This window comes from Melanotaenia boesemani, chromosome 16 (genome assembly GCF_017639745.1).
Source record: "Melanotaenia boesemani isolate fMelBoe1 chromosome 16, fMelBoe1.pri, whole genome shotgun sequence".
NCBI classification, from domain to species: domain Eukaryota; kingdom Metazoa; phylum Chordata; class Actinopteri; order Atheriniformes; family Melanotaeniidae; genus Melanotaenia; species Melanotaenia boesemani.
In genome coordinates this window covers 17283004-17304146 of record NC_055697.1, presented here as the reverse complement: position 1 = coordinate 17304146, position 21143 = coordinate 17283004, and the positions used below count along the sequence as shown (strand labels likewise).

At 38.7% G+C, this 21143-nt stretch overlaps 1 protein-coding gene across 2 annotated transcripts in view; it reads right to left on the bottom strand.

Moving 5' to 3' along the window:
- Positions 1-17111, bottom strand: part of march8 (membrane-associated ring finger (C3HC4) 8) — a 78662-nt gene extending 61551 nt beyond the window's left edge. Inside the window, exon 1 of one of the 2 annotated variants that reach the window (XM_042011004.1) lies at positions 16926-17111. The gene's annotated coding sequence lies outside the window, so the exon portion shown is untranslated. The remainder of the gene's footprint in view (positions 1-16925) is intronic. The other variant, XM_042011003.1, reaches the window with a different exon arrangement.
- Between the last annotated feature and the right edge of the window lie 4032 nt (positions 17112-21143).

Genomic DNA, 21143 nt, shown 5'->3' with positions numbered 1-21143 from the left:
AATGTGTTTCTGGCTTTGTTTAGATATACACGTAATGAAACGTGTTTGCTATTGGGAAAAACGAGATCATTTCCAGCAAAATTTCATCAGAATTCCGAGTACCGAGGACAACTGGAACATAGCATTAAAAAAAAAAAAAAAAAAACTCAGAACATGTGATTTTTCTCAATCAAAAAAAAAAAAAAAGTAAGTCTACTTTATAGCTACATTAGCTTCAGTTATACATCACAACTACATCATTTATGGTACTAAATTATATATGTTGGGCACCACTGAACTAGACAGAAGGAGCAGGAACTAAGCTCTGCTGTGATTGGCTGTTAAGTTGGCACGAACCTGCTGAAACATTTGCATGATTTGAGACCTTTAAATCGGTTCACACTAAGGCTGGAAATGGAGTTAAAATTTGTCCGTTGGTTCTGATATTAGATAAACAACTAGAAAATATAGAAATATTTGGAATGTGATGCAGTTTATCTAATTTTGGCTTTGTATGCTACCAGCTTTTAAATAACAGAGATAATGTGTTGAAAGTTGATGTCACACTAAATGTTGAATTTTCAGTCATTTTATGGTGACTGAATTGGTCACAACTCTCATTGTGAAGATCCTGCTTGCAGTAACGTCATCTTTTCTGTGAAGAGGTCTTGTATACCAATCTTGAGAATTGTATTTTAAGGCACACACCTCTTAAATGGCCTCTGAAATCATGCCTCTTCCTAAAATGTTTATAAGCTTACTGGATTTGTCACTTTTAGCTTGTGCAAATTGTATCCACACACACACACACACACACACACAAAACCTTGTTTACAATGCAAGAATGAGCAAAGGTATTGCATACGCATCCATATAGTGTTGTTCCCTCTAAACTTCTACAAGCAGGATCTATTTTATCCATCAAATCCACCTATTTTGAACAATGTTTTAGCCAAATAGATATAGAACTGAATGAGTGGATGTTATTTAGACATATGGCATTATTCTGGTTAGGAGTAATAGGTAGGGCAGCGAGCTACCAGGGGTAGTTTAAATGGTGGGGAAGTGGTTTACTGTTGCCAGTAAATCCTATCACTCAGACAGAGCTGACCAATCAGATCTGACCACCTCCCTTGCTCATCAAATCCGGCACAAAATGATTCAGAGGTCTGTTTTGGTTTTTTTGGGAAATGAAGGCATATTAGTTCTAAAATTGCTTCTGCATTCAGAAAAAAATAATCGAGAAATACATGATCCACAGAGGCAAGGCCGTCACAATATTAGCTCCAGTAATCCCATTGAAGATCATTATTTTAAAGGCAGATAATTTCGTTGTCTTCTCCAGCTCTTCCCCGCCCTGCTCCTGGGCCAGGTAAATCACAGCCCTGTCTCCTCTGCGTTCTGCTCAGCTGAACTCTGCTGCTATTCAGCTTGCTAAAAGGCCCCTCTGTGTCAATGCTGTCAGATCAGACCTGAGATATGGCTGAGAACCCATCTGATGTGCAACCAGGCAGAGAAACTTAGCTGTGTATCAATCAAGCCTAACATTGCTGTTCTACAGCTATACTCTACATTTAAAGAGGAACCTTCCCAAAGGAACAGCATGTTACGAAAGAGTCCAACAGAACAAATCTGACAAATATAGGGCATTAAAACTTAAGTATGAGAGATTGTAAGAACAGTTTCTGGAATTTCAGGACTTATATCAATGCATTTTACTCCCTCATTTAAAAATTAAAAGAGTTTATTCTATTTTTAATGTTTGAATTTGTGCCTTTGGAAATACATAACTGATTAAAGCAAAAGTACTTTGTGAGCCACTGCAATAATTAAGCTGACTTTGTGTGTCCATCGTGAAAATATCTCATACATTTCAGTGGCACAGAAATGTATTCAGTGTTCATTTGGCAGGTACAGTGTAAATTTAATCATGATGCAGATGCTAAAACTGTGCTGGCAGCAATGACTGGACTTAATGCCCTGCCAGAAATCAGACACTATACGCGGTCTACACACAGATTAGCACAGCCTCAGTAAAACCCTAATGAAACACATGAATAATAACACATCGATCTGACACATTCATAAGTTTGGCGAAATCAAATGTACCCGTCAAATTTAAACTGTTGGATAATTTAACCATCCCTGACATTTTAACAACCTCATAAGCATACACAGATAAATCCATAAGGCCATGTGACTCTGGACCTCAACACTGGTCACTATTTCAACAATGTTGTAGCTTATTGTCATTTCAAATGTGGCAAAATCATTTTATCTGCACCAGTTTATGGCCTAAATGTCAGTGTAGCTTCTTCTCTGCCTCAACGTGTTCATGACAACTTATCACATATTCCAAACTAATCAAAAGCAGCTAAAATATTTAGGTTCAGTGCATTCATAATGCCTGCTAGCTGTCCCATTTGATTATATGCTAATGAGCCCTAGTTTGGCTGTGATTAATCGTCGGGTTGGTGGAATGAGCTCTGAACAGACAACTGAGATACAGCCTTGATGACTAGAAAAACACAGAGTCTGATTCTTTTTTTTTTTTTAAGTAAATACACATACCCACCTGAGAATAAAAACATTTAACTAACATCTACTATAATTACTATTCTTTGACACTTCTGCTGAGCGACCAGGAAAGTGTGAAGGACATGCCAGTGCAGACAGAGACAAACAAATGGCACAAATAGACATAAAAACCCAGTGAAACTTTCGTAAATCTCAGCAGATTAAACAAAAACATAAAAGAGGCATTAACTTAAAGAATGTAGAACAACCAGCAGATCAGATCCAGTACTTTGGCCCACTATATTAAGAAATGAGGTGGTCAAAGTATTATTAAAGGCTTAATTCATAAAGAATTTCAACTCACAAAGCCTGTAACTGGAGCCCTGTGTTTATGTCTCTCTTCTTTGGCTTCTTCTGGGAAAAAAAAAACAAAAACATCTCTCTAGCATTCAGTCTTTGTGACATGTGATGATGACGACTGGTATTACTTGTTTTTCTAAATAATTTGCTGTAAATTCCAGGAGTTTGCTTTCATTATTATGCTGGCAAGATACTAGCTCTGAAGAAGAGATAAAGGAAGTCATAATGTAATAGATTAGCTGCGGAGATGCAGATGGATAGCTCACTGTGGCCCCTGCTTTCAGTTTTTAAAACCAATGAGGAAACATGTCATTCACTGTGGAAATCAACCCAAATGTCCTGATATTTTTCTGCATTTGCATATAAATTTTCTGTTTTGTGTAAAAATTTAACTGACAGTGAAAAGTTCAGCCAGAACTTCACAAATGACAAAAACAAAAAGAATGGGTTTAAGTGGTGATTGAAAATGTATTAACCCTTATTGTTTTTGCATAATTATGAGCTTAAATATCACATTGTCACAGACTTGCAACACTTGGCAAAGCAGCAAAAGGTAAGCTGAGCAATCCTGAAGCACAAAGTGGAAAACAGGGATCTGGATGGTACACGTGTGTAATACACACACATACTACAAAAGCTAAAAGAAAAATAAAACAATTACTCAGACCAAGCCTGTACACATCTCCAAAGGTATGCCATGTAATGAAAAACTAACAAAAAAAATAAACACAGATCATATTAAAAGAATAGGTGAGTGTATCTGTAGTACAGCAGTGCTCAAAAGAACAAAACAGGAAGCAGGGCTTGCATTTTTATGTGGCATTGACCATTTCACCAGCAGAAACAAACATTGCCAGGAGCGGCTTACATCAGCTTTGACTTCAAGTACCTTGCCTGAAGGCCAAGCTGAAATTTTGATAACTGTGTATTGTTTTGACCATTTGGTTTACCCTCAGAGCTGCTGTGTTGTTTGTTACACCTGTCACTCGACTAAAAAAGTAATTCAAGATTTGATTAATTCTAATGGATTTAAAGGGAATCAGCATTGATGTCATGTAAGAGAAATCTTTTACCATTACAGAGAATGAGAAGTCAAACACATTCTTGACAGATTGTACATCAGTATGACTATAAAGCAGCTCTACCAGCTGCATGGCAGAAGAATGCTCTTCCAATTTTAACAACCTCAAAGGATATATATAAAAAAAAAACAACAACATCAATGCATAGCTCACTGAAAGACAATCCGTTTACTTCTATGTGTTTGAGATGCCACGACAAGGGAAGGTAAACAGTGGAAATACTACAAGCAGGATGAGTACTGATTTAACTGGAAGGGCAGAATTTAATATCTGGAGAGCAAATCCAAGGAGAAAAATGCAAACACATCAAGATTCGACATTGTGTAGAAAGGAACTGAAACTGTTTGACAGTCACTTACATTAGAGATATGCACTCTAAAACACACACCAAGTACGAAGCTTTTGTAATCCAGCTTTGACAGTAATTACCGTAAAAGGGAAGCAGAACAGAGGAAGCAAGGGCTATGACTTGCATATAAACCTTGCTCAGATATTTATCTAAATAGTTTATTGGTGGGACAGTTCCACATTACAGTAACATCAAATCTCAAAGTTATAATGAAACGTATGCTACTGGAAGCAACTTAAAGCAAAGTTCTGCTATTGAACTCAGTAACCAAGCAGTTTGCACAAATGCGCACAGACATGCATCCCTGAAACCACGAGCAGAGATTCACATTAACATTTTGGGATTTGAGCCAAAACTGATCCCCAGATTGAGTTACAAGGAGCAGGTGCAGCTTCTACATGTCAAAGGGAGGACATTGGAAAATGGGACAAGGTTTTCAGGCAGCCCTGATTATTTTTGTTTTTATTTAAAAAAAAAAAATTAAAAAGACTGATTATTTAAAAGCCAGGATGCCACTTTACCAAAAGAAAAACACATCAAAGTAAGGGGTTTAATTTCTAACGCACACTCGGCATTAAGTTCGAGATTAGCCTTTTTCTCCTGATCTGAATGTGTCCAAGTTACTGTAAGTGAAAGCCTGCTGTTCATTTTAATGAGACGCTGTCAAATGTGAAAAATGACTACAGGACTCAAGTAGTGAAAGAATTAATTTACTGGAATTTAAAAAGCATCAAATTTTGGGAATTGTGTGTCAAAATGAAACCTGAACAGCAGATTTAGACCCTGTTATTAGATTACAGCACTGAAAATAAAAAAAGGTGGGAGTGGTCCTGTCAGCATATGTCTTTCTATATCTAATAAAGTTCTCACTGCAAAACTTCCTCATCACAACTCATCTATAATCTCATAAATATGGCACCTATAAATGTCAGTTCCCATGTATTACATATTCACATTGAGCTTAGGTCAACTGCTTTCAGACACCATGTTCATGAGCAGGAAAGATGCATGGAGAGAAAAAGTGTTTCAAGAATTTACTAAAATAGCTTTAGCTGCACCTGCAGGTACATTTCTTTATATTAAAACAATGTCTTTGTTGACTAAAATGGTTATTCTTGTATATTATTTTATGTAGATATAATCTAAGATATGATCTCCTTTTGAAAAAAGTAAATCACAACAAAATCGCAACAGTTTCTGTTTTTGATAACTTAAATATTTTGGTTGCCTTGCATTTATTTTTAAGTCGTTTCCTGAATTTTAACAGATTTTCTTCACCATTTTTGCTTTCGTAGCTGAATCCCTTCAGTCTCAGTCTAAAGGAGATGCTCATGAATAACAGATGACATGCCAACAACAAAAACAACAAGCACACATACTGAATAATCAACCAGGAAATAGTCCAAAGTTGAGGAAAACACTTTAGTTTGACGCTTATAATTATTGGTTATCACAGCAGTTGTTTCTCTTCATTTCTTTTTTGACAAAGGCTAAAACTAGTGACTAGTTATGAGGAGTTTCCACATGTCCTTGTCCATGTTCTTTTATCACATTGTGTCCATAACTAAAGCTTTTCAACTTGAGAAATGAAGTATAATGACCCACTGCTTTGCACTCATCAGCTGAGTTCCACTTAAAATTACACAATGCTTTTAGTTACAAACAGGAAGCAGTTATTTCTCAAAAAAACTGAGTGCATCTATTTATTCAATCCTGTATCTATTATGTATCTACTTGTTAAAGTCACATACTGAACTACTGCTGACAGTTGTTCTGAGAAGTGGCTTTCTTATAGAGCAGTGTTCAGGGAAAAAAAGGCCACTTCATTGTTTGAATGTGGAAATGAAAAACAAAGTCCCAACTGCGTGAGAAACTGAAAGCATTTTTTCTAACCACTGTCTTGACACTACCAGTAAACACTTGCCTACAACTGCTAAGTGTGTGCTTCTCCATGCAGACCACTCCATCCTCACTGATGGTGCTCCTCGGCCTCGCAGAATAACCCAGCTCTGTGTGGAGGAGTTAACGCACCAGCAGGCAGTTTCAGCCCACCACGCTGCTCCATGAACCAACAGATGTGTAAAATGTGAGTGTACACGCATCTCTGTATGGTGAGTGTAAAGAAACCACACAGAGACAGCTTGAGAGGCTGCCTTTCTGGCTGGTGGTCAACCCAGTAAAAAGTAGCTAAATGACTGCAGACCAGTTGGAGAACTGGCGTCCAGAAAGCAGTCATAAAGCAGTTAATAAAGAAAAAAAAAAAAAAAAACACTTAACATTGCACTATGACAGACTGTTGCAGACTCAAAATCTAAATTAGGAAGACTTCATATTGGTACACACTGGTATTGGTAGACATAAGTGACAAGAAATGTCACTTATGTCTACCTGTAAAAGAGCCACTTCTTTGTTAGAAAGCAGGTTTAGTGCATCCTCAAGCCCTGGGGGTTCTAAAGCTGACCATGTTACTGCAATGCTTTTTTTGTTTTTTTGTTTTTCTCTGGCTGAGAACAATCTCCCTTCAAAAACTCAATGCCAAATAATCTTCCTGATCCAATAAAAAAAAGAGTCTACAGAATGCCCTCAAAGGATTTAAAATAAAGAAATAAAAACTCATTGAACCCTGGTGTATGTGGATTATCCAAATAAGGCTATGTTCACACTGCAAGGGTGGCTCAAATCCAACTTTTCTGCCCATATATCTTGTCATACACTGGTTTTATTGGCCCATTTTCTTAAGGCTAGGTGCTATTTTGGGGGAAAAATAATAATAGCATCTTTAGAGATCAGGGGCTTATATTTGTAAGCATAATGCGTTTCTTTCATAATTCCCCCTATAATCCTAAATCTTCCTCAGAAAGCAATCAGAAGAAAAAGAACAAGTGTAAGAGGTCATGCTACTCTAACAAAGTGACCCAGCATCCTCCTACTAGCATCCAATGACTTATAATTGGAGTAATTTGAAGTACTGGCTTTAAGAAAATAAACCAACCTTTGAATCTATACATGCTGACAAATTCAAAGTCTGTGTCAAGCTAAAATGCTGCACAAGCTTATAAGACTCTACTTACAAGGTCAGAATGGCTTCAGCTTAGCGGCCATGACTATCGTACTGGCCTGTGTAAGATGTCACAAACAGCAGGTGATGTCATGTCAGCATTAAAACCTGAGACCTGACAGAAAGATATCAAAATCTCTCGGAAAACACCACAGATGCTGAAGGTTGTGACAAAAAAAAAAAAGCCGATTTCTTATCTTACTTGTTAATATAGAGTTGAATTTAAACTTCACAGTAAAAATTCTGTGTTCATTCAGCTGAATTCCCTTTTCAAAAACAAGTTATCAAAGCTACTGCATTGCACAATGTTAAACAACCCAATTTATACAAACAATGGTGGGATCTGTTATCTAAATCACTATTAATAACAACTGCATCACACTCAGGATTGAATTACACTGATGAAAGAAATGTGGGGTGTTCTGTTCAAAAGCAAAGCAGGGATTTAAGATTTATTTTTGCCACCCTAACTGGAGAATGCCTTTCAGCCTGGATATATTATAATGAGACTGAAGACATAAATATGCTTAAATAAAAAATCCAAGCAGCAAAGCTGCTTCTGGTTATGCAAAACACCAGCAGCAACAGTAAATAGATGAGAAGTCATTAGTAATAAAACTCATTTGCTATTCATTATGAAATGATGGTTGGACCTTTTTCTGCTGTTAGTGTTCTCTTGTTGGTCTGTGGTGCATCATATCTGATCAGTTTACAGAACTGTCATCTAAACCACACAATTGGTGTTGGACTGATAATGTTTCAGAGGAAAGAGAAACCAAAAATTCCACAAGTTGCAACACTTCCCAGAGCATTCATTTTTATTAAAGACAGTCATGCAATCAGTACTTAACCCATCTCTCTTGTGAACACAGCCACACTGGATCTTGCTGCTGTTGCTGAGTCCAGTTTTTCCCCTCTATTTTTCCCAAACAAAAACAAACACAACATGCCTATGTGTCATGTTTGTTGCTGCATAATGTTAGCAATAGAGGCAGTGGAAAAAAGTACAAATGTTTTTATATGAAAAAGGTCACATATAATCAATTTATCATATAAAAAATGGCAATTTTCTTACTGCAAGATAGCCCTTACTTTCATTTACACCTCTAACCCACTGTGGTCTAATGCAGTGGTTCCCAACCTGGGGTCCCCCAAATAACACAGGGGGTCCCTGAGGCTTTGAACATTAGAGCCATTGAGATTAATGTCCACAAATTGTCCCTATTTTAAAGAATAAAAGTAAGGCTGTATGTTGTTCGTTTAACTTTGGTTTTATCAAAGGACAGGACTCAACCAGAGTACATTATATATGGTAAGAATCTCACTTTTGAAAGCCTAAAACCAGCATGGTTTCAGCACAGGATGGAGCAGGGAGTCCATAGCATTTTAGTATATGCATGAAGGGGGTCCCCAAGGAAAAAGGTTGGGGACCACTGGTCTAATGTGTGCAATGACAATTTATGTTGCATTAATGTAATAGTCTATAAGAGTTTTCTATCGTTGCATCCTTTCTTTTCTAGTTTCTTCAGAAGCTAAAATATATATAAATTTAGTTGACAGTTTTATTCATTTCCTAAAAGTCGTTCATGTTTTATAAAGCGTTTTTGTTTAAAAGACCTAAAACATAATGATCTAAGGTTCTGGCATGTGGATGTTACTTTGACATGGATTAGTCAAACGTAAAAATGACTGCAGACCAATTACCTTCACATGGCAGAGGAATAACTGTTGTCAGTTGCCTCAGTATAAAAAATTGCTCAGTAAAGTAACAAGAGTTATAATCCAATGTTAAACAGTGTGGAACAGCAACATGCTCCTCATCTTTGGGGAATGCACATGATGCAACATGATTTTATGAAGTATTTGCATATAGTGACAAAGTATGATTCTGACATGACATGACAGAACCTGCGAAGCATGGATGTGTGACTCCTAACAATTTACATTTTGTGAAAAGAAATGCGTGGGAAGGATTGTGAACTTGGCCAGAATCAGAGTCGATTAGCAAATGCCTCCAACCGCTCGTCCTTTTTCCTTGAAAGTGTTTATCATGCAGCAAGAACATCATTACATTGTGATGTAAGCAGTGGGATACTTTGTGTCAACAAGATGCATCTGTAGGAAATGAGTAAAGAAAATGTTACTGCTCCGTATTTTTTTAGCCTTTCCTGTAAATATGCAACACAATGATGCTCAATGTTTTACAAGTAATGCAATTACAGGGAAACCAGTTGATCTTCTATTTTTTTAAATATGCTGATTTCATCTTAAACGGAGCTTTAACATACATCTTAATATGAATATAAAGGTTAAGATATACAGACATATTTAACAAAAATAAAATTGACCCTATTTGCATAACACCACCAACATAAATATCTGTTAATATCATGTCATTTGTATAATGAATCTAAATCTAAGTGCGTCCAAGCAGGTGGCCACACTTCAGATAAACAAACTTAACAGAAATTAACCCATAATTAGGAAAACTACTCATCTGGAGGTCAGATGGAAAAAAGCAGTCACACAGGAATGAGTATTCTTTTTATCTAAAAGTAAAAGATGCTGCACATTTTTATCATTCCCAACTATTCAAGTCAACTCCCAGCAAATTTTGATCAGGCAGATAAAAAGAAGAAAAAAATGTATATGATTTACATATACAACCCCTCAAAAAACACTACGAGTAATTCACCTCATTTCTACTTTCTTTGCACAAAGTAGACTGGAATAGAGTCTGAAATAAGCACTCTTAGTCAAGTAGTTTTGACTAGAAAATTGTTTTAAAATGGGATCCTGACCCCAAGGACTGGAGCTGAATCATTTAATATCCGAAGATGAAAAGGCTTAAGATCCTTCTATTCTTAATAGTAAAACATTTATTCAAACTGAAGAGCATTTGAAGCGATTTGAAAGGCGTTTGTCACATTTGTCTTAACACAAATTCAATAAAGTATTAAACCTTCAACACATTTCCCACTCATTTCAAGTTTCTAGCATAAAGCTTTCATTCCTAAACACATACTGAAAAATGTATGCATGTACAGACAATCTCAGGTATGCTGTAGTCACTTTACTGTACAGACCACTTTTGATGAAACACAGTGGCTTTTCGAGATGCTTATTAACACTTTAACTTGATTAGCTAATTCTTAATGAACTTAAGTCCACATATTAAGCAAGACACCAAACCCCAAATTGCTTCTGATGGGTCGTGGTTGGCGCCTTGCATGGCAGCTTCCGCCATCAGTGTGTGAATGTGTGAATGTGACATACATGTAAAGCGCTTTGGATAAAAGCACTATATAAGTACAGACCATTTACCATTTACATGTACAAGGTACAGAGTTTTATAAAAGAGTAGTTCATCTGCCAATTGTTTAAGACCTGAGAACAGACTGGTCTGGTTTCAGGAATCAGGTCTGCACGGATACAGTGATGCCCTGTTGTGGTTACTGAAATTCGCTGCTGTGGTTTTAATCGAACTCTCCTGCCTGTGTACGTAATGATGAATCAGCAATATCTTACAATTAGATCAATCAAAAGCCCTGTAAATGTAAATGTTGACTAAAGCCTGGTACACACACACAACAATTTTTTGGCTGTTTTTTGTCCTGATTTTGCCTCTTCCCGACCTCGGACGGCAAACGCCCGATCATCATGAGATTTCCCTGTACAATCATCATTTGGACTGAGGTGTGTTATGAGCCGATTTATCCCAATAATCCACTCCAAAATGGGTCGTAGCTGACAATTGGGGATATTGAATATGTTTAAAATTTCAGGGCTGATTTCTGAGAAACGCCGACGACTCGTGCATTGTGACTGCGTGGATGACATGATACGAAATGTAGCCAATCAGAGAACAAGCTGGCTGGGGAACAAGGAAGTAAATAATGTCCGTGTTCACGTCATCTCCAGTCTGTTATTTTTTTCAGTTCTGGCTTTTTCTGTTAACAATAATCCCAAGACCACCACCATTCCCTCGTCCTATATATCCTCTTCCATGCTGTGTGTTGTGATTTCCGATTGTTACTGTGTTTCCCCTTCTTCATTTTTTGCGGGTTGTTGCTATGGTTCTTCTTCTACATTTCGACGTTTGTGCAGTTCGGAGGACTAGATTGTAGGAACATCCAGTTTAATGTGTGTTCCCTCTGCAGCAACAATACGCGTTCGAGTCTAGACTAGATTGTAGACCAGTTGGGGGACAGCATCGTTATGTGTGTGTTGTTCTGTGATTACATTTTCCGATCACACCACACACAGTACGATCAAAAGGGATTTTTTTTTATCTTCACGTGTAAGGTCTCAACCAGATAAAAAATCTCATAAGATTAAAAAAAACCTTATGTGTGTACCAGGCTTAAGCAGAAACATTGGCCACATTTTCATGCATAGGAATATTCCGACTATGAGCTTATTATAAACACTATATTCAGATTGTGATGTTAAAATGAGTTGCTTGATGGATTTCCGTTCATATACCTGTTTACATGCTCTAACACAGAGCATCTATCCCCATCCCCAAAAGCTTGTTGTTTTTTATGCTGCAACAACCATGTTCTGCACAAACTGGAGAATCCCAGATCTTGCTGTGTGTGTGTGTGTGTGTCAAAAATGCTGCAAATAATAATGTAATTAACATCTGTATAATGCAACTAAAACTAGAATCCTCCAAATTTTAATTAGATTATTGCCAACTACAAATAATACCTTGTTCAGGTTTTTTCATCTGAAAATGCCGTCGCTTTCTTTTTCAACCTAACGTCTTAATCAGATTAACATCAGATTATTGCTGTGCATGGAAATGTAGATCACATTTTCCTCTAGGAGGAGCATGAAGCAACAACAAGGGTTTAAAATATGTTGCTGGGGAAGAAAAAAGAAAGTTTCTGTCTACCTTTAGCATGTCACGTGCACTTTGTTTTCTCTGTTATTCAAGAATGCAAGTTCTAAGATTCACTGGTGGTGATAACAGCTGTTAAAAACATTATGACATCTCCAAAGTTTAAGAAATTAAAGATCCTAATAATGTTATTTGGACTTCACATGCCAGCTGAAAGCTAATCAGCTCCAAACTTTTGCAGCCCAGATGTTAAACCGTGCAAATAAGTATAAAAGACATATTTATCAGAACTGTAAAACACAGGGGAAAAAAAAGTCTCTGTAAACAAACGAGTGTTGTTTCTGGCCCTGGTAACACAAACATTGTATGCGACTGGGGCCTCTCCTTGGTTCATTGTCATCAAAAGACAGAAACCTTGAGAGACAATGAAAGCCCTAATGACATCATCAACCATAGTCCTCTACCTGCAGCAGTGACACCCAACAGTTCATTCAGCTGAGTCAGCACCTCTTCAGGGCTGATGTATAGCAGCTGTCCACATTCCCCCGCTTTCATCACACACATTATAATTTTATTGCACACAAACACAACCACACACACAAATATGCTGAAATCAAAGTGGAGAAAGATACTCAACATCTTCAAAGAAAAAACATTAATATAAACACTGACCTTTAATTGCATTATCTACATTTCTAAACTACAACGATTGCTACTGTGAGGTTTAATTTACAATGCATATGACATAATCCATCGGAGGAAGCCATTAGCCCAAATCAATACTCTTATTCTCCACACAGCTGCAAACAAACAGCAGTGAGACAGATCAGGATGTTAAAGAGCAATGCCACCTTATCATGTTATTACATTATAGCCCAACAAGGCTAACAGGGGACATGGGCCTTTTATTACAGTCACAGTTCAGATAAGAGACACAGTTTGAAAAAAGTCAGCCCATTTCCAAAGACCCTGCAGTGCAATTTAAACTGGCAGATGGTTAAAATATTCTTAATTCACTTTTAATTAGTTCAGCTGGGGATCAATTAGGAAGAGTAAAACTTGCAAAACACAGTGTCCAACAATGAGAGCTAATCACTGACACCATCACCACTTCCTAACTGGACTCCAGGAAAGCTCACATCCTGAAAAACACTCACAAACACATTCTTCTGTAAAAGGGAAAGGGATAGTCAAGAACATTGAGTTTTGTTGGCTGGATCCATTTCCTGCCTTCTAGCTGAATCCAATCATTATTATTTTAAAGACGAATCACTAGTGTGAGGAGACTGAGGTCAGACTCAGAAAGGCAGCGCGAGGCTGCAGGTGCACTTATGAAACTGGACAGTATTAAAAACCCAGACTTAAATATAGGAATACCAAAGAATAATGCTCCTGACTGGTTATGTTGAATACAGCTATGGTATGTGGCGTGGCTATTCAGAGCATTTTCACATTCTTAGAGCTAAGTCACGATAGAGGAAATGAAGCAAAAGAAGGAAGTGAGTGTCTGCTGAGTTAAAGTGGAGATTGCAGTGTTGTATTAACTTAAAAGGTGGGGGAAAGTAATGCTTTTTTATCTTTAAAAAGCTGCAATAGTACCAAGAGTTGAACACGTTTATATTTCCACCGGACAAAACATGATATCTGGTAGAAGAGACGACTGTGGAGGGTCCCAGTGCATCCGTAAAGATTGGTGCGGACAAAAAATGTATGTAACATGGAATCAGCTGCACACTTTGATGCAGAAGCCATGAAATAACTCTTCCTAAGCCCAAAGGCAACACTGTAGGGAGTTACACTCTGCCACAGTTCCTGAACTGCCTGATAAGCTGTGCTTGTAGTGCAGACATCTCTTCCCTTTATTCAACAGCATGAAGAACATCTACATAATATTCACCTAAACGCTGCCACTGCCTGACCCAACCAAGCTTAATCTACAGCGAGAGCTGTGATCGGTGGTTAAGGTCCACGGTTAAGATTTGTCTAATTCATCCTAACATCCGCCAGCAAAAGTATAAAAAGCTGGACACCCTACCATTTTCAGACCGATCCGCTGACCAGTCAGAACAGACGTTTCAGGATGAGGGGCTCAAACAGACAGGAGCTAAAATCTAGTTTTGGCTCAAGGTGTTACTCAAGGTGGTTTGTGCTGCAGTTAATGTATAAAACATGAAGAATTTAAATAAATAAATAAATAACATCAGTGACTGTAAACCTCTACCAACTGTCTCCTTAATAGAATCATGAACTTAAAAAAAAAAGCATAAAAGTTTGACGACAATACCCCAGAGCTGATAAAAAGTCTTGTGCAAATCTAAATACCCCCTTCCCTTTTTTAAAAAACAAAACAAAACAAAAAAAAAGGAATCCACGACTGAACTGCACAATGGAGCCCGTCAGATTCATCATGTGTCCCTTATTGTAAAATACAGTAGGAGCCATGTTCAACGCTCTACCAATTGTTTTGAACAACGACAGCACAGAAAGCTACCATCAGCCTTCAGATATTTCTGATTTCATTCTTTTTGCCCTCCAATTATTTTCCTCCAAACCTCTGAAGGCAGAAAGTATGAGTTAATTCGCCAGCTTCATAGTGACACAGTCCATTAAGACTGCAGCTTCCTCCCTCGCAGTTTTAACAGCTTAACAGACACAGTCACAGTCGCCCTCTTCCTCCTGCCTGGAATCATAATTACGACTGTACATTCTCATTTCTCCCTGCAGTTGGTTCTGGTACAATGGTCAATGACTTCAGTCTGAAAACAGCTTAAGATCCTCTGGAACAGATGAGATTTCACATCACAGAAGAATATTAGTTGACATGGACAAAATCAATTCACTGTCAAAGGGCACACCAGACCAAGAAGAGAGACAGGAAGCGGGGAGAAGGGAGCAGATGGTCGATATGTATAATGTGGTCATATGAAAACATTTTATGCAGAAATTAACTTGCTGGTTAAAATGCAGTCAGCGATTTGTCGAACTTGGAGAAAGAAATGACTGAATTGTCAGAGAATAACAAAAAATTAAAACGTAACACGATCTGATTTCTCACACACTGTTAAACACTTATACAGTGTTTAACAGAGAGAAAAGAAAACAACCCTGAACAATTAATATCATAGCTGTAAATCAACTAACAACAAAGAACTGCACATGTATCAAGTTTAAAGTAGTAGTAGTTTTCTTTGCCCACAAAAAGGCAACCACTATTGTTCAAATAATCACCTGTGTCAAAATCTTAAACAGTGTTTTACAATGCAATATTTGGGGGCAGAATTACAGAAAATAAAATGGGCTTTTTGTCATCTGAAGCTTAATCACAAACACTCCAAATGCCAATGGAATAATGAGCCTTCTAGCTGCAATAAGCACTCCGTATTTCCCAACACTGGAAAAAACATAATCAAAGCTTACAGTTTTATAACAGGCAGTCTTCCGCATGCCCCAGCGATAGCTGAACCACAAAAAAAAATCACGCATCAAGGCAGAGGTATCTTAAAAATCTGTTTGACATGAAGCCAAGAAATGTTACCTTAGACTTAAGATAAGTAAAAGGTTTGAGCCTTAAGCAACAAAGCAAATACCACAGCATGCATCCACAAAGAGGAAGTGAGAACAGTAAGCTTTACAGTACACCAAAGCATTTTGCTGCGTCTTTAGAGGGCTTTTAACAAACTGTGATGCAAAAGCATAGACTTCACGCAGATGTAGCACAAAACAGGAATGATGGAGGGAACAAACTAAGGAAAACTGATCCTGCAGCCAATGAGAAGATACTGAATGTTAATTAAATGGCTGCTGGATACATCCTAAAAACCTACCAGTTAAGACCGTTCTTTGTTTTTCTAAGAAAACATATTGGGCGGTCTCCATCAAACTGTGTTGTTATTATTGACGTTAAATAGTAGATAATGTGGAAACGGTGACAGCTCATTGTTTTCAACATGTTCAATGGAAGCAGAGCAGGTATGCAGGGCACTCCTCTGGCTTTATTATGATTCATAATAAGGCAACACCCGGTATAGTAGTGAGCCTTTTCAAACCTACACTAACTATAAAAATACAATAGCATAATGGTCTTTGGGGAAAAGCAAACTAAGATCAAATCTGACTGATCTTCAACGCTGACCCAAACAGTGACCCCTCATAAACTTACATTAAATAGCAAAAGAACATGCCATGACAGTAATATTATGGCAGAATCGTTAACATGTGTTACAGTCCCACAATAAATCGTGATCATTATCTAGTGTCCCATCTTTTTCCTATGCAATGTGGCGGGGCGTCATGACGGCTCCGGGATAAACTAACAAAGGCTTACTTATAGCCTTTGCTCGGTTAACATAACGTCTTCTGTTGGGTCACAAATATATCCTGAACGGACAAAGAAATATTTTCTTTAATAGCAGGCATGTGAGCAGACTCGAACGCGTATTGTTGCTGCAGAGGGAACACACATTAAACAGGATGTTCCTACCTTGGTGACAGCAGGCTAAGGGACCGAGTGTTGGTGTGCTCTAAGCTATGAAGAAAGAAATATCACACTATCACATCCCAATACAGCCCAGACACACGTCCGTCAGTCAGACTGACCGACCCCCAGCCGCCTCCAGTTGGGTTTAATAAAGCGAAAAACGCCGCGGAGACAGAAGCCTCAGTGTGGACACGAGCAACCTGCGTTGGACGAAATGTGGCTCCATATCCTTGATGACAAAAGAGAAAAAGACTCACCACTGCGTTGGTACGAAATGACGACGATTTATTTATTTCATTGTCTCCTCTGAGCAGCTGTGTGTAGTGATGCGTCACCGACTTCCGCGTTGAGATTGAGGGGACAAGAGAGAAAAAAAACAAAAACGCAAGAAGCAGGCTGTAAGGAATTTAAAGGACAGGCGGCGCACTCGGGCGCACCGAGGAATTTGCACTACTGTTAAGATGAAGACCATGGTGATGAAAAAGGTGGGCAATTAAAGAGGACGGCAGTGGTGATGAATAATAAAGTGTAGCCTATTTACAATAGTCAGTTTATTAATGGCGTATTGTGTGCCTGGGTTGTAAAACACAACATCCAACCGAAACAAAATAACAATACAGAAATACTGCTACAGAAAAAAAGTAAAATCATTTGAAATGACTAGTCCAAACTAGCAAAGTAAAGGTAAATTTCCCCCAATGAATGGGTGATTCACCATTACTTTTAAGAGCACAGCACTTTGTTTTTGTGTTAAAGATGTCTCCCAAAAAAAAAAAGAAAAAGAAATGCAAGAAACATCCGACCTTTTTCAGCTTTCCTAATGACTACAATTTTAAATCTGAGAATTTGTTGTTATACTGCAGAAAATTATTTATGTACAAGGTCCAATATGTTGCTGGTATGTGGAAGATTAAATCTAAAATTCAAGGTTGCTTTAGTTAAAAGGGCCAACTTCACTTGTTGTGAATAAAGAAAATCCATTAGCAACTTCAGTCAAGAATATTCTTTTCAACCTAGCATTCATGTAGACACCAGAGGCCTGTACGACAAAGGTGATTAACATACCCCTAATTCTCTCTGATACCTGTGTTGATTAAGAGCTGGGACATTCTTGTTGTTGGCTACGCCTCCACGTTTGTATAATGGCTCCCAAACGTTCCTACATTCGCTTAACACGTGGGCCGCTGGCAGGGTAAGGTGTTGCATGCAGGATATTGCAATATTGAATTGATCGCTAGAGGCGCTCATGCAAACAAGAGCATAAACATGACAGGTCCTAGCTAAACACAACGGCGAATAGTTTTGAAGATCGTCTCTCAAATCTGCAACTACCCATCCCTACCCATTGCACAGTGTTAAACACTCATGCCTTAACATTTGACAATAAATTGGAAGCATTTTAGGGGTTGATGCCCCGGAAATATAATGTGACTGGTAGATTGACCTTTTTTCTATTTTAAAGTCCAAATGCTGTGTACTTCCACTTCGGACACCTCCAGTATTGAGCGTTTTTGCTGCACCGTGCTTCCATCGTTTGCAGCAACTATATATACAAATGTTGCAGAATGTGATGTGTACAATTGTGTATCCCAGCCCTCACCCAGGCATTCAGGATCTGGATAAGCAGTACAACGAAGCTGGGATCTATTCATCCATCTATTTATTTTCTACTGTTGATCTGGGGTCAGGCCATGATGCAGTTGCCCAAGCATGAAAGCCCAAACTTCCCTCTCCCCAGCCACTTTTGCCAGCTCGTCTGGGGAATCCCAATGTATTTCCAAGCCAGCTGAGAGATGTAGTCACTCCAGCATGTCCCAAGTCTTCCCTGGGGTCTTCTCTCAGTGGGACGTACCCAGAACTCCTCACCAGGGAGGCATCCAGGGGGGCATCCTATGCAGAAGCCACCTCATCTGGCTCCTCTTGATGTGGAGGAGAAGTGACTCTCATCTGAGCCCCTCCTCATCTTATCTCTAAGGGAAGCCCAGCCACCCTGCAGAGGAAACTCATTTGAGCCGCTTGTATTCAAGATCTTGTTCTTTCAGTCACTACCCACAGCTCATGACCATAGGTGTGGGTAGGATCATAGATCGACACATAAATTGAGAGCTTTGCCTATTGGCTCAACTCTTTCTTCACCACGACAGACTTAAGCGGAGTCCCCATCACTGCAGATGCTGCACTGATCAACTTGTTGAGCTCTTGCTCTATCCTTTCCTCACTCGTAAACAAGACCCTGAGAAACTTGAATTCCTCCACTTGGGGTAGGACCTCATTCCCATCCAAGAGAGAATACTCCACCCCTTTAAGGCTGAGGACCATAATCTCAGATTTGGAGGTGTTGATTCTCATCCAGTGAGAGTTGAAGATCACGGCCAGATGAAGCCAACAGAACCACATCATCTGCAAAAAGCAGAGACCCAGTCCTAAGGCCACCAAATCCGATCCTCTCAAAACCTCGGCTGCACCTAGAAAGTCTGGAAATGAATCCGACTTATTGCCGGCGATGTGGATCAAGCTCTGGCACCGAACGTACAGAGACAGCTTGTACAAGGGGGTCTGGCACTCCAAGCTCCCGAAGCACCCCCCACAGGAGTCACCAGGGGAAACGGTTGAACCTCTTCTCCAAGTCCACAAAGTACAAGTAGACTGGTTGAACAAACTCCCATGCCCCCTCCAAAATCTTGAAGAGGGTGTAAAGCTGTGTTCCACAACCAGGACAAAAACCAAACTGCTCCTCCTCAAACTGATTTGACTATCCAACAGACCGTCCTCTCAAGGACCCCTGAATAGACCTTACCAGGGAGGCTGAGGAGTGTGATTCCCCTGTAGTTGGAGCACACACTCTGGTCCCTCTTTCTGAAGAAGGGGACAACCACCCTAGTCTGCCAGTCCAAAGGCAATGTCCCCAATGTCCACGTGATGCTCCAGAGGCGTGTTAACCAAGACAGCCCTACAGCATCCAGAGCCTTAAGTAACTCTGAGCAGATCTCGTCCGCCCCCAGGGCCCCACCATCAAGGAGCTTTTTGACCCCCTCAGCGACCTCAGCTCTAGAGATAGGAGACCCCATGCCAAGGGTCCCCTGACTCTGCTTCCTTGTCGTAAGATGTGTCGGTGAGATTGAGGAGCTCTTTGAAGTATTCCTTCCAACGACCCACAACGTTTCGAGTTGAGGTCAGCAGCAACCCATGCACACTGTACGCAGTGTTGATGGAGCACTGCTCCCCCCTCCTGGGCTGTCAGATGGTGGACCAGAAGCTGTCTAGGCGTCATTTTCTGTTTAGTCTGGTAACAACTCGGTAATTTAACCCCGGGTTTTTCCATCTTCCATGTTTGCAGTGTCTGATCAGTCACAGACATAGAGAAACCCTGCAGAGCATTCTACTTTACCTTGTAGGAACAGACAACTATTCTTCAAAAATATGAAGAATTTAAACACATCATCCATGGCAAAAGCAACACTGTTGCCACAGCAACAGCCAGAAAACAATGCTGACGAAAAATTGCTGACTCTGTTAATGCATAAATTTGTGAGATTATACAATATTAATTCATTGGAAAATTTAAACGAACAGGACTCTGATCACTCAATTTAACTTTACTGCAGCACAGACCTTTCAGGCAGAGCGCTTCTTCATTTTCTTTTATAATTGTTTATTATTACTTCTGCCAAGTTTGAGGTAATGTAATCGGTGGCATTGGTTTTTCTGTTTGTTAGCAACATAATATATACAAACATTCATATCTATCTATCTATCTATCTATCTATCTATCTATCTATCTATCTATCTATCTATCTATCTATCTATCTATCTATCTATCTATCTATCTATCTATCTATCTATCTATCTATCTATCTATCTATCTATCTGTTGATCCCTCAATCTGTCAAAACAATTCAAACGAAATGTTTGGTTTTTTAGGTGCTTTATGATATGTTTTTGTTAAATATATTTTCATTAACAGCAAACCTCATTCAGTTACAGCCTCTTATATGTTATATCAATATTTAATGTAGGTATTATATTTAAGCAAACTGATACTGTGTTAATGCGTTAACATATTGCATAAAATAATCACAGTTTTTATGTTTAAGATTACTGCAAATGCAGATCATAGTCTACGGATGCATGTTAGTCAGACATTAAACATTTAATTCAAACTTTTATTATTTATCATGATTATTAGACACTTCTAATTATGAAATGGGATGTAGATTTGTTACTAGCCAATACAGAAACAAAACACAAAAATAAATAAATAACTGTTAAGTGTTCCAGATCATGAATGGCATACAGTGTATTGTGTGACTATTGTAGCTCAAGTGAATCAAGTCCTCAAGTCCTGTAATTCCACACCAAGGGAGCCCCTTATTCAGTGCACTATCCTGGGAGAGGCTCATTTATCCTCTGTTGACTCAAAGCCTCAGCTCTATCTCTGTGAAACCTGTGATTGTGTTTGGGCTTATTACTGATGC